This window comes from Staurois parvus, unplaced genomic scaffold (assembly GCF_062004578.1).
Source record: "Staurois parvus isolate SC_StPar_1 unplaced genomic scaffold, SC_StPar_1.0 ptg000425l, whole genome shotgun sequence".
Lineage (NCBI taxonomy): Eukaryota > Metazoa > Chordata > Amphibia > Anura > Ranidae > Staurois > Staurois parvus.
This window is the reverse complement of record NW_028318221.1, coordinates 3,349,250-3,366,865: the sequence shown is the minus strand read 5'-3', so window position 1 is coordinate 3,366,865 and position 17,616 is coordinate 3,349,250.

The window sequence follows — 17,616 nt, the reverse complement described above, 5'->3', positions numbered from 1 at the left end:
TTGCGCATGCGCGATCCTATGCACGTCTGCCGTGTCTACGATCTCCAATAATATGGCTATCGGGACACCCGTGCATATCTATCCGCGTCGGCCGTGTCTAAGATCTCCAACATCATGGCGTGCGCGGTTCTCGCGCATGCGCAGTCGCTCGAACCCAGGCAAGATGGCGCACGCTCATTTGCGCGCACATCTGCCTATAAATAGACACATTTGATGTCAGGCGGCCACGGCATTACCCCTACAGTAGACGTATGGTTATACAAAACGCGTCTAGGAGAAGCCTTTACACGCCTTGATGTCACGCCGCCGGATCAAGGAGGTCCGGCGGCACCCATTCTCTTATATACTGGTCAGTGTATTCAGCGGTTTATACTGCGCTTCTACCTATATCCACAGTCACCCTGTGCCTTGATATACTTATGTATGTATACCACATGTTTTAACGCTAAATAAATACTTGACATACTACACTATGGGTATCCATACATTTGTCGCTCTACCCTGAGCATCTAACCCCTGTCCAGGACCCCAGACATCCCATTCGGACCAGAGGAGGGAGGTGATAGACCAGACCTGCACCCACTACTGGATTGAGGGACCCCCTTGTGTTCCATTCGGACCAGAGGAGAGGTGATAGACCAGACCAGTACCCATTATTTGTTTGAGGGACCCCCTGGAGGACATCAACATTCCACCTGGCTGTTCCCACATCAGACTTCCAGCTGGTCTTGGATTCCTATATGCGCATATTGATTTTGCTTCTGGTTAGTAGGGAATCTTACCATTCTTTCACTGGATACCGCATTGGATTTCATAACAGAACTGTCACATCAGCATTCCTTATATCCATTAAGGAGCTTGTCTACCTAAGACTGTATTCATTAGTTTTCTATTACTTTAGCGCTGCACTTTATTTCTTTATTTTGCTTGCTATTGAAAGGTTTTGTGGTTCCTTTTATCAGTGCATTTAGCTGCTTACGTGTGCGCTCGCTAGGCCTCCACAGTTTTTTACCAATTACAATACAGTTCAATGCAGAAGGAATAGGAGAGCCCTGCTCATGGAGCTTGGAAAAAAAAAACGGAGGAGGAGATGGTTCAAAAGGCAATAGCTGCAGGGGATGATCGGATGAAGGTGAGTCAAGTACAGTTTTTAGGTGGAGGTGGAATAAGCTTCCCTGAATAAATACGTTTTCAAGGATCTTCTAAAGGCAGACAGGGTAGGAGCCAAATGGACATACTGGGGTAGGGAGTTCCAAAGAATGGGAGAGGTTTTGGAGAAATCTTGCATGTGAGCATGGGAAGAGGTAACAAGGGAGCTACAGAGCAAGATGTCTTGGAAGCAGAGGAGTGGACAATTTATGTGGGTTGGAGTGCTGTGGTGCCGATCATTTTGAATTCTGCCCCAATTCACCTCCAACAGAGTATGTGTGCTGCAACATATCTTGAGTGCTGAGCGTTGTGATAAAAATAGGATTTTTTACTTATCGGTGAAATCCATTTCTTGGAATACAGTATGGGACACAGGTTCTTTAATCATTACAGCTAGTTTATATGCAGTTAACTTTCGGTGATTGGACACTGGCTAAGAGAGAAAGCTGTTGGGACATCCTCCTATATAACTCCCCCCACTCCTACCCTCACCACTACCAGCCAACCCCAGTTTTGTAGCAATAGAGAGCTCATAAAACAAAGGGGGAGGACGTGTCTCACACTGTACTTTATGAAACTGGTAAGTGAAAAATCCTATTTTCTTAGTCTTACAGCATGAGGCACGGGGTCTTTAATCATTACGACAGGGGCATCCAAAAGCAAACTGCAGGGTGGACAACACAGCAAAGAACGTTAACATGTCCACATAACAAGCCAGGTCAAAAAAGGCTTGACAGACTCAGAGAGCAGCTCATAGCACCTTATGCCAAGAACCAGCATCAGAAGAGGCCTGAAAATTCATCTAGTAGAACAGAAGTGTGGACAGAGAATGAAGTGGAAGCTTGCAAATCTGTGAATCAATGCCTTTTGTTGAAAAGCCCTTGATACACTAATGGATCTCTTGGAGTGTACCTTAACTGGGAAATGAGGAACCCTATCCTTCAAGCCATAGGCCAATGATAACTTGTCTGATCCACCTAGCAATGGTTGAGCAGGAAGCAGGGAGACCAACTGCGAAAAAGAGGCAATAGCTGATAGGTAAACCCTTACAGTGCGTAACACATCAAAACAGTGGAGATACATTTCATTTGGATGTTTCAGTGTAGGTCATGAGGAAGAAAGAACAATATTCTGGTTAAGGTGGAAAAATTTCAGGAGGAAGATGGCTTTTAGGTTTCAAGACAACTTTGTTCTTGTTCAACACCATAAAAGGTTACTAACTCAGAGACCCTCTGTGCTGAAGAAATAGCAACAAGAAAGGCCACGTTGAGAGTAAGGTCTGACAAAGGAATACCTCTAATACAGCGGTTCTCAACCTGGGGGTCGAGACCCCTTTGGGGGTCGAACGACCATTTCACAGGGGTCGCCTAAGACCATCGGAAAACACATATTTCCGATGGTCTTAGGAACCGAGACACCGCTCCTGTCTCAGGCGATCTGTGGGCGGGATGATATGCTGCCCCTGTCACCTGGCCACACCTCCGGGATCACTCAACAGCTCCGCCTCCTCGCCGCTGATTGGCCACCGGAACTGTAGCTCAGGAGAGGCACACAGGCGGCCAATCACCGGCGAGGAGGTGGAGCTTGGAGAGGAGGAGCCGAGCGGCAGCGCGCAGAGATCAACGAAGATCGAGGGAGCTGCAGGAGCGAGTGAAGAGAGAGGCCAGAGAAGGAAGACAGCTGACAGGTAAGTGCAAATTTTGCTGCTGCAGCCAGGTATGCAGGTTGTAGATGGGAGAGGGAGAGAGCGAGCCCAGGCTGGAGCAGGAGTCAGCAAGGTAAGTATCATTGGTGTCAGTAGGAGGGATAGTGCCCCATCATTGGTGTCACTAATACCAATGATGGGGCACTATTCCTCCCCCCACTGACACCAACGATGGGGCACTATTCCTCCCCCCACTGACACCAACGATGGGGCACTATTCCTCCCACTGACACCAATGATGGGGCACTATTCCTCCCACTGACACCAATGATGGGGCACTATTCCTCCCACTGACACCAACGATGGGGCACTATTCCTCCCCCCACTGACACCAACGATGGGGCACTATTCCTCCCACTGATACCAATGATGGGACACTATTCCTCCCACTGACACCAATGATGGGGCACTATTCCTCCCACTGACACCAATGATGGGGCACTATTCCTCCCACTGACACCAACGATGGGGCACTATTCCTCCTACTGATACCAACGATGGGACACTATTCCTCCCACTGACACCAACGATGGGGCACTATTCCTCCCACTGACACCAATGATGGGGCACTATTCCTCCCACTGACACCAATGATGGGGCACTATTCCTCCCACTGACACCAATGATGGGGCACTATTCCTCCCACTGACACCAATGATGGGGCACTATTCCTCCTACTGATACCAACAATGGGACACTATTCCTCCCACTGACACCAATGATGGGGCACTATTCCTCCTACTGATACCAACGATGGGACACTATTCCTCCCCACTGACATCAGTGATGTGGCACTATTCCTCCTACTGCAAAATTACAGTTATGAAGTAGCAACGAAAATAATTTTATGGTTGGGGGTCACCACAACATGAGGAACTGTATTAAGGGGTCGCGGCATTAGAAAGGTTGAGAACCACTGCTCTAATAGGTTCAAAAGCTGGTTTCTATAGAGCTGAGAAAACCAGATAAAGGCCCCAAGAGGACACAGGAAGGCACACAGGGGTGCTACACGCTGAACAAAGGCCAGGATTTGTATTTTGATGGCACTCAAGGCCAGATGCTGATCCAGACCAGAACAGAGAACAAAATACTCCAGGTGGAGTACTTTCTAGGATAAAAATTTCTTAATTTGCACCAAGGCCTTCCGGGTTCAATGGTCCCCAGGCCACTGATCAGAGCCATACATTGAGATGTAATTTCCCCTCCCCTCTGATGGACCACTGAAACAACCATTATCTTGTACCAAAATGAACAATGTAGACATCGTAAGGATTACTCACATGGCCATCTGATAGAAGTTCTGTAATCTTTGCAGGGTTTGCAGTAAAGACGTTAAAAGGGTTTGACCCTATACTCATGCTAAAGCTTTTGTAAGCAGGATCAACAAGGGAATACACAATATTTTGCACTCCATGATGTATACCCCCACAGGGATCTTTCGGAACAGACTCTATGGCCATAACTAACTACATGCATTGTACTATATGCCAAGGGAAGTGCCTATATCAGGATCCAATGTATGTGAGCAACATTACAGCCTGACCCACTTCTTTCTATTGGCAGGGTCTGGAAATGGTCCTCCAGGGTTTCACGGGAGAAGCAGCAGGAATCTTGATAGAAGAATCACCTTGATGGAATAATCATCATACAGAGAGAGAGAGAGAAAGAAAGAGAGAGAGAGAGAGAGAGAAAAAATCTCTATAGCAGATATGTTAAACTTTACTCAGTAGAGAGAAGAGGTCAATCACTCAGAATACTATAAAAAAAACTAAGGCTAGCTGGGAGTTTGAGGTATATACACACACAAGATTTCACTTTTTACCAGTGTCCAGTCTCTGGTAAAAGGAGTGCCTATATCAGGATCCAATGTATGTGAGCAAAATTACAGCATGATGAGAGAGAGAGGGAGAGGCAGAGAGGGGAGAGAGAGGGGGGGGGGGAGAGAGAGAGAGGAGAGATAGAGAGAGGGAGAGAGAGGAAGAGAGAGGGAGAGAGAGGAAGAGAGGGATAAAAATCTCCATAGCAGATAGGTTAAACCTTACTCAGTAGAGAGAATAGGTCAATCACCCAGAATACTATAAAAGAACCTAAGGCTATCTGGGAGTTTGAGTTTTGAGTGTTTTTTAAGTTTGGGTTATACTGGTTTATATTTGTGTCTCACCATATAGTGACCCATTTACTTCTGTGTGTATGCTTAAATTTCAGTTGGAGCTACTTAACTCTGTACTCGGAAAATATACTGCATACAAATCTCTATAGATTCTCTAAAAAAGGTCCTGCAGGACAAAGCTTGCTCCACCAATTTGTAAACCTACAGCAGAGCATTTTGGTGGGTAGACACATTGGGGTTTATTTACTAAAAAGGGTACACCTAGAATGGTGACTATTCATTTAGCTTTGTATATAAGGCAGTCGTGTCCAACTTAAAAGGGCCCAGTTTATCCTCCAGAGCCTCTCTGTTCACCTGTATACTATGACTCAGTAACATATACTCAATGTGTGCATTGTGCGGCCCATGAGCGCCAAGCAGAATGGGGCCCACTGTTGTGCTCACACACACTACACTGAGGTCATTGATGCCAAATATGCAACCAGTGTCACCACAGCTTGTCTAGAAGACTCAACCACAGCTACATGTTTTATTTTCCTATGTAATGCATTAAATAAATGTACATTCAATGGCTTTTTGTCAGAGTCTGCTCCTCTTCACAGGCTGGCAAGAAGCTTACCCTTATACTTACCATTAGTTAGAACAGTATGTTTTGAACAATAAATGGTTTAGTCATCAGTTCTATAAGGGATTACATAATGAGGTGGCAAGTTCTAAATTAGTCATATCTGAATTTTATGTATTGGTATTCAGATTTTTGTTGCAATAGGATTACCATAAAATGCTAGATCATGACCAAAGAAATAACTCCCAGCTTTCCAAACCACTGTGCACAGGCTTTTTTGGAGAGAAAAAACTGACAGTCAACTTCATGGACATTAGTATTGTCTAACAGTGTCCATCATTATTTCTGACTATAAAGAGGCTAAACTGATTTTTTTTGTTGTTGATTACATTTAAGCGGTTATGATTATGGTACTGGTCTTTCCTTCCAGAAAATATGAGGTATTTGTGTAAGCCAACTGGTAGTAAAGTTTTAGCAGTTACAAAGGTCTGGGTGTATATAAAAATGCTTATGGTAGTGGATCTTTAGGCTTAATTTGCAAATATAGCCAGATGTACTATTTGCTATAATGATCATTGTTTTCTGTCATATGACTTATTTTCAACTCTCATGGATGAAAATTATGACTTGTGGCACATCATTTTAGCCGATTAAATTTAACCTTTATGTACAAGTCAGGACTATGAAATATTGTAACTACTAGAAATGTACAAAAAGTGCAGGTCTGTGTTTTGTAAAAAAAAAAAAAAAAGAAAAAAAAAAAGAGAAACATTGCTACTTGTATGAAATATGTGCAGGTGAATGTACGCTCAGGCAGCAATTCTGATCCCAGAATCTAGCTGATCATACAGAGGTGTTCAAGGCTTGTGGAGTGGTCTTTGTTTGCCATGCACATTAAAACACACCAAAAAAAAGATGGCTTTTTATATTTTCTGTTCCCAAAAAGTGCACTAGGGCAGGTGTGTCAATATTTAACTCGAAAATGAAAGAAAAAAAATAAATGTGACCAGCTCGATAAACATTATGCATGTGCCAAATGAAGCAGCAGGTCTTAAAAAAAAAACCCATATACATGCTGTTTGAGCAAAAATGGCAGTGCACGTACAGGCAATATTCACTGTCACTGCAATCTTCATTCCAAACACCATCATATAGAATCTTGTAAACTGGCTGGTGAGCAAATGTTGCAGCTAATGTGTTTTTATTCTCATACAGTATCATATGTCAACAGTGGTTAAATAGTTAGACCCAAAATAGGCAGCAATATGTAGTACAAAAAAAGCATGATGGTATCACTGTGTGTTATGTAGGGGTATATATATGTATTTGTGTGTTATGTAGGGGTTGGTGGGAATATAAAATAAATAGATTTCAAGCAGTGTGGATAAACACTTTACTAAATTATTTATTGTCCAGAGTCATATGTTGTTTTGTTATATTATATTTTTTATCTTATGTTTTTTGCAAAGTATTCTGAGAATGCCTAACATTTAGCTTTCTTGTATGTCATGATATAGTACAACAGTTTTGGAATGAGAAATACAGCATTGTAGCTACAGTGGGGAAAATAATTATTTGATCCCCTGCAGACTTCATAAGTTTGCCCACTTACAAAGAAATAAAGGGTCTATAATATTTATCATGGGTGTATTTTAAATGAGAGAGACAGGATATCAACCAAAAATCCAGAAAAAAAACATTATACAAATGTTCTAAATTGAGTTGCAATTCAGTATTTGATCCCCAAGCAAAACATGACTTGGTGGAGAAACCCTTGTTGGCAAGCACAGAAGTAAGACATTTCTTATAGTCGGTCCACTCTTCTTTACAGATCTTCTTTAAATCCTTAAATTTGCCTCCCCCCCCCCATCCACTGCCATATTTGGCACCTTTTGAGGGGGGAAGGAGGATTGGATACTTGTTTTTGACAGGTACTTTCACAGGACCCAGAAGACTGCTGGACCAATTAGAAAGCGCAGCGCGACTTGTGCATGCGCAGTGGGCACCAGGCTGTGAGGCCACAAGCTGTCACAGCCTGATGCCCACAATAGAGATGCCGGTGCCATGGAGGAGAGAAGGGACACCGCAGGTGAGAACATCGCTGGACTCCTGGACAGGTAAGTCTGTTTAATAAAAGTCAGCAGCTACAGTTTTTGAGGCTGCGGACTTTTAATAAACAAAAAAATGGCTAGAACTCCACTTTAACCACCTCCTACACGTCATATAAGGTGATGATGGGTGGGCGGTGGTTCTCTGGTTCTAGCAGGAAGTCATATGACACTCCATGACCTTAATGTGCTTCTTCTTGAGCCACTCCTTTGTTGCCTTGGTGGTATGTTTCGAGTCATTATCATGCTGGAAGACCCATCTTCAGTGTTCTGGCTGCAGGAAGAATGTTCTCATCCAAGTCCATTAGCTCCTCAATGCGGCAAAGTCAGCCTGTACCTTTAGCAGAGAAACAGCCCCAAAGCATAATGTTTCCACCTCTATGCTTGACTGTAGGGATAGTGTTCTTGAGTCATACTCAGCATTTTTCTTCCTCCAAACACAGCGAGGCAGGTTAATGCCAAAGAGCTCAATTTTGTTCTCATCTAAACACAGCACTTTCTCCCAAGCCTTCTCTGAATCATTTAGATGTTCACTGGCAAGCTTCAGATGGGCCTGTATATGTGCCTCCTTGAGGAGGGGGACCTTGCAGGCACTGCAGGATTTCAATCCATGGTGGCATATTGTGTTACCAATGGTTTGTTTGGTGACTGTGGTCCCAACTGCCTTGAGATCATTCATAAGCTCTTCCCATGTAGTTCTCGGCTGATCCCTCACTTTTCTCATGCTCATCCTTACCCCATGAATCAAAATCTTGCATGGAGCTTCAGACCAAGGGTGACTGTGGTTATTTTGTATTTCTTGCATTTGCAAATAATCACTCCAACAAGTTGTCTCCTTCTCACCAAGCTTCTCACTGATAGTCTTGTAGCCCAGTTCAGCCTTGTGCAGGTCTACAATATTGTCCCTGATGTCCTTTGACAGCTCTTTGGCCCATGGTGATAAGTTGTGAATGGAAGAAAGAGATTCTGTGGACAGGTGTCTTTTATACACTTAACGAGCTGTTGTTAGGAGCATCTTCTTAAATTGACAGGACTAATCTATGTACCAGATGAGCACATAGCCAGTCTGTGGGAGCCAGAATTATTATTGGTTGGTATGGGATCCATTACTGCAGTTCAGTACTCACTGAACTGCAACTCAATTTATAACATTTGTATCGTGTTTTTTTCTGGATTTTTGGTTGATATTCTGCCTCTACCATTAAAAATACACCTATAATAAAAATTATATCTTTGTAAGTGGGCAAACTTACAAAATCTGCAGGGGATCAAATAATTATTTTCTCCACTGTATGTGTCTCCTACAACTGTTTGCCATAAAAATGTGACTTCACCAATTACACTGTGTCAGCTTTTTGTCACACTATGATATCTGAAAAGTTAGTATGACACCAAGGCCTAGCAGGACCTTTTTTGTTGCAAAGAGAATTTCAATAAAAAGAATGTGTGTTATTGTCTTCATTAAAGATTGGCATTTATCCTGTGTTTATATTTTACCTAGAGAACTTTTTTTGTCCCCAAACCTTTGCCGACCCTCTCAGTTACCAAAAGAGTACCAACTTTAAGCCACTAACTAAAACCACTTTAAAATTACCTCAGAAATTCAATATATTGGATACATTTTCAAAAGAAGTCACTAGAGTCCCAAAGAAAAATGAAAACAATATGAGAAACCAATGTTTGTCCCACATTTACCCTGAGAAGAACATAACTAAAGACAAAACTAAAGATTAAAAACAAAACTTAAATCAAATTATGCCAACAATTCTTGTTATAAAGATGCACTTTAAAAAATGCCACTTCAAATTTAAATCTGACCGTGACCATGCCCATGTTTAGCCACTCACAAGAGCATAAACCCCATTTTAGCCACACCTACAAAATCACACCCCATTTTAACATGCCCTAAGCAACATTGACATTGACAATACAAAAACGTGATTAGAGAAATAACACCATGCATCACACCAGGTCAAATTGTGGGTGCACTCAAATTGTGATAACAGTGGAAGGGTCTTAAAGGGGTATGGTATGGAGTGCAAAGGTCAGAAGTACTTAGTCCAGAATGTAGGGGTAAGGAACACCTACTGTTTAAGCTATTATACATGGCAGAACAAAAAACTACCCCCGCTTGCCATTAAAGATCTCTCGGTACTGATTTCTATCCCCCAAAATCCCTCTCTCCCTCTAAATCACCCCAAGTAAAGACCATTCCTCCAAAATACCCCTAAAACAGAACACTCTCCCCCAAGTACAAACCAAAGACCCCCCCAGTATGAAACTACAGACCCCCTTCCTGAAGTGCACTTACCAGACCTCATTTACAGCAGCAGGGCACAGTGAGGGAAAAGTCCTTAGCAATGTCATGATATTGCACATCAGAGCCAAGGAGGGGCCTAAGGGGAGCCTTGGCTCTGTACAGCTGTTGTCAGAGATCTGAACAAGCCAGTGGCAGCAGTGCAAGGCACAATACGAGAGATGCTGGTGCCCTACTAGCAATGCCTCCATGACTGCAGTGCTGGGCAAGGGGCAGAACAACTCTGGGAACACTTGTCTGAAAAAAGGACTAATGGTAACCATTCACTATATTAAAATTCTAATGGCACCAGATTATACAGTGATTTGGGAGTGCTTAGCTTAGACCTCATAGTGTGCCAAGCCTCCCATGTTAAAAATGTGTTGCCTATCCGGTCTATTTATAAATGTTTTCACACAAGATTCACACAGCTTTCACTGACAATACATGCTTTTTTTTTTAAACTAAATTCAAAAGAATAAAATATGTACATCCTGGGTGAAAGCTGTATGAATCCTGTGTGAAAATCACTACTACTTCTGAGTGCCACTATTAACACCTCCATGATTGTAATGTATTTATAATATGTTTAATTTGACTTAATTGAGCCTCTGCTGTTTATCATTATGCTCAACGTGCTATACAGTATATTTTAAGTTTATTGTTGCACACCTCTGGCAGACTCAATTTTTTCAGGTGAGAAACTTGCTGAAAGTACAATATTTCCCCATTTGAATTGGTACTATCAAGATATACAGTACTTAAAGGATAAGTTCACTTTTTTGACAAAAATAATAAATGCACATTTTTTTGCAGGTAAAAAAAATGTGCATTTATTAATTTTGTATGCAGGAGCCTGGAAAGCATTGCACCAGCGATCAGTAGATCACTGATGCCATGCAGGTCTCCTGCAGACCATTCAGAATTTCTGCTTGCCGTACGGGATGTAAGAGCAAGCAGATATTCAGACAGGAAGCTTCAATGAACTACCGAGGCGCTCCACAGCATCGGTGTAGTTAATTGAAAACCACAAGCCGGCAGCCGCTAAGGCTGACGGGACTTGTATGCACTCATTCACAGAATTCTGTGAATGAGTGAGGTGGCACTGTTTTCAAATCAGACAGATAGTACAAGGAAACTTCTCATGTGCTGTCAGAGGAAGGGGGGTGGGGGGTTGGCGGGCGTGGCTGCAGCTAAAAACATGTGGAACATGTAACATGTTCCCAAAAGGTCAACTTATCCTTTAAGTATTGACCCTTTACCTTTACAGCCTTGAGTCTTTTTTGGTTATGAGGCGACAAGCTTTGCACACCTGGACTGAGGAATTTTTTGCCATTCTTCTTTGCAAATTCCCTCAATCTCAGCCAGTTTGAATGGGGACCATCAGTGGATAGCGATTTTTAGGTCTCTCCAGCGGTGTTTACATAGTTAGTCTGGCTGAAAAAAGACAAAAGTTCATCCAGTTTAACCATTAAAAAAAAAGTTATAATCCTACACCCACAGTTGGTCCAGAGGAAGGCAAAAAAACCCCAGCAAAACATGATCCAATTGGCTCCTGCAGGGGAAAAAATTCCTTCCTGATCCCCTGAGTGGCAATCGGATATTCCCTGGATCAACTTTACTTATAAATGTTAGTAACCAGTTATATTCTGTGTATCTAAGAAATAATCCAGGCCTTTTTTAAAGCAATCCACTGAGCTGGTCAGAACCAACTCTTGAGGGAGTCTATTCCACATTTTCACAGCTCTTACTATGAAGAAAACTTTCTGTATTTGGAGATTAAATCTCTTTTCTTCCAGACGTAAAGAGTGCCCCCTTTTCCTCTGTGATGTCCTCAGGGTGAAGAACTCTACACCAAGTTCACTATATGAACCACTGATGTATTTATACATGTTGATCATATCCCCCCTTAATCTCCTCTTCTCAAGAGAGAATAAATTCAGTTCCTCTAATGTTTCCTCATAACTGAGCTCCTCCATGCCTCTTATCAGTTTGGTTGCCCTTTCTCCAGTTCCCCAATGTTCTTTTTGTGAATTGGTGCCCAAAACTGAACTGCATATTCCAGATGAGGTGTTAGTAATGATTTGTACAGGGGTAATATGATATCATTTACATACAGATTATTCCAAGCCCATAGACTTTACCTTACACATTAGCCATGTGTGTGGGGAACTGTGTCAAACGCTTTTGCAAAATCGAAGTATACCACGTCCACCGCCACCCCTCTGTCCAAGGTTTTGCTCACCTCCTCATAAAAAGAAATCAGATTTGTTTGACAACTTCTGTCTTTCATGAATGCCATGCCATCTGTTGCTTAAAATTTTTTTTTTAAACCGGAACTCGGCTTCACAATGAGGCTGAAAGCGCATGTGCAGTCGCTCCATGCTTCTTCATCTTATCGAATCTTTGCACTGATTGTAACATACTTGGTACATAGTACTCTTCAAATACACAGTCATATAGAATATATTTAAAGTGATTATTATTTTAATTTAAAAAAAATTGCCTTTACAAACACAATATACTCACCTGCTCTGTGTAATGGTATTGCACAGAGCAACCCCAACCCTCCTCTCTTGAGTCCCCTGCCAGCGATCTTGCCCCCCTTCTGTACCTGCACCCATAGCAAGCGCTTGCTATGGGGGGCAGACATGTGACCTCGAGCTGAGCTGTATGTGTACATTGACGCACACAACCCAGCTCGCCCATATGGCCTACACCACTCACAGGATTTGACTGACAGCAGCAGAAATCAATGGCTCCCGCTGCTCTCAGCAGAGCCTGTGAGAGGGCATATAAGTGACGACCGGTACGGCCCTGGATTGATGCAGGTAAGATTTGTGCGGAGGAGCACAGAAAATAACAGAATGTTTATTATCTTAATGCAGAGAATAAATTAAGGTAAAATAAAGTTTTACTTTTAGAACCACTTTAAGTACTTTCCAGCGTGCATTGTTGGCTCAGCTGCAGTTTCAAGAGACCATCAAAGCCAAAGATCCCTAACATTTTGGTAATACAGCATTACAGTAAAATTAGCTCCCCTAGGGAATAGCAACTACGCTTTTCCTTAGAGATTGTAGAGGAAGTCATATGGCTGCAAATATCCATCAGTGCCACAGGTGGCAATATTACTTTCAAACACCTACTCAAACAGTAGCATAAAAAAAAAACTGCCTAGCCAGTTATGGGGTATACTTTAATAGCATTACCCCTAAGATGGCCAGGGTTAAAGCAAAGGGTAGACCATTACTGAAGAGGCTAATGGAAAAAAAATGTAACCTTACAAAAAGGACACGTTTATGTAAATGTAGCTAATGCTTATAAAGCAACTCATTTGGGAAAGGCACACATTGCAAACCAGTATTTCCAGAATGTGTCACTGCCTTTCTATAACAATTCTCTATGTAACTTAAAGTGGCATATATACATCTTAGTGTTTTCTCCTGCAAGTGATCCACACAATCATTAAGCAATTGGTTGAACATAATGATAAACACGAATCATCTCACAACATTCCTAGCATAACTATAAAAAGGTGGAGGCAAATTCAGGAATTTATTTAATGATATAATAACAACAGTAAATAGAATGAACATTTCCCTGCTGATTGGTAACACCTCAGTGGAAACGTGAGGATCTTTAATCTAAAATACTTACACAATCAAAATACTAATATAGAGATTTGTCAGTAATATCTTTTTTTCCCAGTATATTATTTTTTATTGTTTAACCAAACTACTTTCCAATTCATCTCTCAATTAAAGTAATAATTTTTCTCACATTTAAGCCTATGAAGTCAACATAACCATTGAATAGCAGACACTAAGAGGTAATTGCACATAACCTTTTTCTTTTTTTTTGGTTCTAGCAAATCTATAGCTCTGGAACATGTGGTGCAGAATATGCAAAGACTGAATTCCAGCTTAAAGGCCCAAACTCCTTGCAATAAATGCCTCTATTTGTTAAAAGTCTTGCTTTAAAGGCCAAGAATAGCTAAAAAAAAAAAAGTATGTTAACTGTATGTGAATATTACTTGTAATAATAGTTTTCAGGTTGTGAATTTTTTTTTTTGTAACATGCCATTATTGTAAAGCACTGAGCAAACTGTTGGCGCTATATAAATCCTGTATAATAATAATTACTTTTATTTTTCTCCACGTTTACATGCAGGCCAAGCTGGGCAGTGAAAGTGGCAGTTGAGAACCAGTATATAGGTGGGGTGATAAAAAAAACTGCTGCTACAGCTTGAAAGCTGCAGTTGGACTTCCAATTTATCACTCACTTACTTCAATTCCCTCGGAGCCTAACAGGGTAACAACACTGCAGTGATATCACTGGAGAATGAACAGAATGGTCAATCTGTTACAGAAAGTGGAAAATCAATAAACAGCTAGGATACTGTTACAGGAGGGACTTGAAAAGCCAAAACTGTTGCATTAAGGAAGATGTTGGCAGCCTGCACTGTCATTTGTGCTTTTTGCCATAGTTCATTAAAGAACGGTCCTACTCAAAAAAATACAAAAAGAAAATGCGTAAAAAATCTTTATTAAAAGAGCTCATAGCTGAAAACAACTTCTTTATTAAAAGGTCACATTAAAAACAATCCAGAGGTACTCAGAGAGAGCTCAGCTCAGCATTAAGAATCTGGTAACGAAGACAAATTGAGCACCAAACCAATGCCCTTGATTTGTGAGCGGCCTCCCCTCGGTGTACAGGTGTCACGGTACTCAAGTCCTGCAAACCATGTTTCATCTATACAGATGTCATCATGAACAATGATTTTGAATGGGGCCTTCTTTTCTTGAGTGCTATGAAGATCGTAAAAACCAAAGGATTTTGGGGCTATTGAGCAATGTTATCCTGCCCTGTCATCCATTTTGTAACAAGTGGTCAACCAAATTTAGTGAGTGAGCTATACCACTGGTATCCTGAAGTGCACGAAAGAGGCACTTTACCATATTTAAGATGTAATATCTCTTTTCTCACGTTATGGAATAGGTTTGTTTACACACTACTTGGTTTAACCACTTGCCCTTCAGAGGATTTAGCCCCCTTCCTGACCAGGCCATTTCTTGCGATTCGGCACTGCATAACTAACAATTGCACAGTCATGCAACACTGCAGCCAAATGAAATTTATGTCCAAATGGAGCTGTCAGTGGTACTTGATAGCCTGTGCGGTTTTAATTTTCTGCGCTATAAATAAAAGAAAAAGACCGACAATTTTGAGAAAAAAAACAAACACAATATTTTATACTTTTTGCTATTAAACATGTCCAGTAAAAAACAAATTGTCATAAATTTATGCCAAAATGTATTCTGCTACGTCTTTGCTGCCAAAAAAAATCCCAATACATGTAAATTAATTGGTTTATATGAAAGTTATAGCTTCTACATATGGCAGTATATATACTGGAATTTTATTTCAGCGACTTAATGCGGGCCTGCAGGACTGCAGCGGGCATTCTGACAATAGGGGGAGGGGACTGACTGTCACTGACATCCCCAGTGACAGAGGTTAACATCTGGGGCGATCAAAGGATTAACTGTGTGCTCTGTGTGTTTCACTGTGTAAGCACATTGCTTTGTATTGCTCTGCTATACAGAGCAATACAAAGTAGTGCTGACGGGAGAAATCAGTATTGTTTATATGCAGACCTCTCCCCTGCCAGTGATACTCAGCGAAGCCACCAATGGCGGCGAGGGTAGGGGGCATGGACACCCCCTACCCAGAAATGCAAAATCACATATATATACGTAATTTTGCACAGCCCTGCAGCAGTATTGTAGAGCGGTTAACCGCTTGCCCTCCAGAGGATTTACCCCCCTTCCTGACCAGGCCATTTTTTTTGCAATATGGCACTGCATTACCCAAATGAAATTTATGGCCTTTTTTCCCACAAATAGAACTTTCTTTCTCTGCATTTTTAATTTTTTTGGTGCTATAAACAAAAAAAGACAGACAATTTTGAAAAAAATATATATATTTTTTACTTTTTGCTATAAAACACATCCAGAATTTAAAAAAAAAATCTAATTTCTTCATAAATGAAGGAAAATGTGACAAGGTGCCATCAGGTTCATGTCCAGCATTCCCCACCATAGACAGATCAGTTGAAATTTTTCCCTGTAAAAGAAAAAAAAAAAAGAAAAGAAAGACCTCTCTGCCAGGTTAAGACACTAAATATTCAAAGTTTACCTGTCATGGTTTCCACTCCTGGGATGGGGACCATTGAAAGGGCTGGAACTTGATCTTCTGCCCAGTGAAAGATGTGTACCACTTGAGCAGTTGACAGGCAACTTTTTGTGCCATAATGGCTTATGTAAGTCACCACTTTGGTGTTGACAGATTGGATCCTCAGCGGATGACCTTCCAGGTGATGGGTCCAATGCTGCAAAGACAGCCAAACAGCACATTGGCTAAAGATTAAGGAAAGAGGAAACAAAGGTGATCAAAGTAAACACAAAATGTCTTGTGTTGGGGTCATGAATGATTCTCTCTGTCCAGGGAAAAAGGGGTTTGTCCTACCTAGATAGGATCTCTATATGTAGGATACGGCTGTAAAATTCAGCAAATGATGAGTCTGAGAACCACGAAAAGGAATTGTACTGTATGTGGACACTGAAGTCTCAGTTTTCACCTTGTCCTCCATTTGATTTTGCTTTGAGAAACAGATCATGGAAATTGCATAGAAATCATTGGTGGCCAGGGAAATTTAGGAACACAAAGGTTGGTATCTCAAAATATCTAATGAGGCTATCAACAAACAAACCAACCTTATACAACACTTGGATATGCAAGGTGCTTAGGCCCTTGAGATCCAAAACAGTCTTAATGAATTCACCTCATTTGAATTCCAAAACATGTTTGAATAAAACCCTCTAGAACACTCCTGATGGAAAGCTAGGATAACTGCCTTTGGCAACACTTGTCTCTACACTCCTTAGAGCAAAGAAAGATTGGAAACCAAAACCTGTCAAGGGGGGGGGGACCTTAAAAGGTTGTAAATAGTTCCAACTTTTTGACCACAGGAGGAGGAAGACCAAAAAGCGTCTTGGAGGTGCAACAGTCCAAAGAGGTCTCTTGTAAACAAAGAGGAGTGCCACAGTGAGGACATAGACTTGCAGGTCTGTGGAAGGAGAGTACCCTTTCCAACAGGGCCTGGCGATCATGCACATCGGAAATGGCTCACAGGATGCAATCAATGCCCATGTCCAGGGATGCTGGAAGAAGCTGCACAGTTCTTTTGCCACACTGATGACTATCAGATCAGCACTACATGAGCAACATAATTGGTCGTCCCTTTCGCACAGCCTTACTGCCACACTGATGAATATGTAAGTGGGGGTTCTTGTATCCCATGTGTTTATGGATATTTAGTGGATTTTAACATGATCATTGGCTGTGATGGATGCATTATAAAAACCATTATGCTCATAGTGACTGCCATTTTCTTCACATTGGTTGACATATAGGCTGGCTAATCCCAAGCTAATGCTATTGGGAACCCTCAAGCGCTTTGGTTTATTATTTTGTCTTGTTTGCAGTGGTTTATCCAAAGCAGCTGTGGATGCTCCCTTGGTTTTACTTGAAATCAACAAAATAGATCATGGCACAGTGTTCTCTGGAGTGACAAATCACACTTCTGTCTGGCAATCTGATGAACATGTCTAGGTTTGGCGG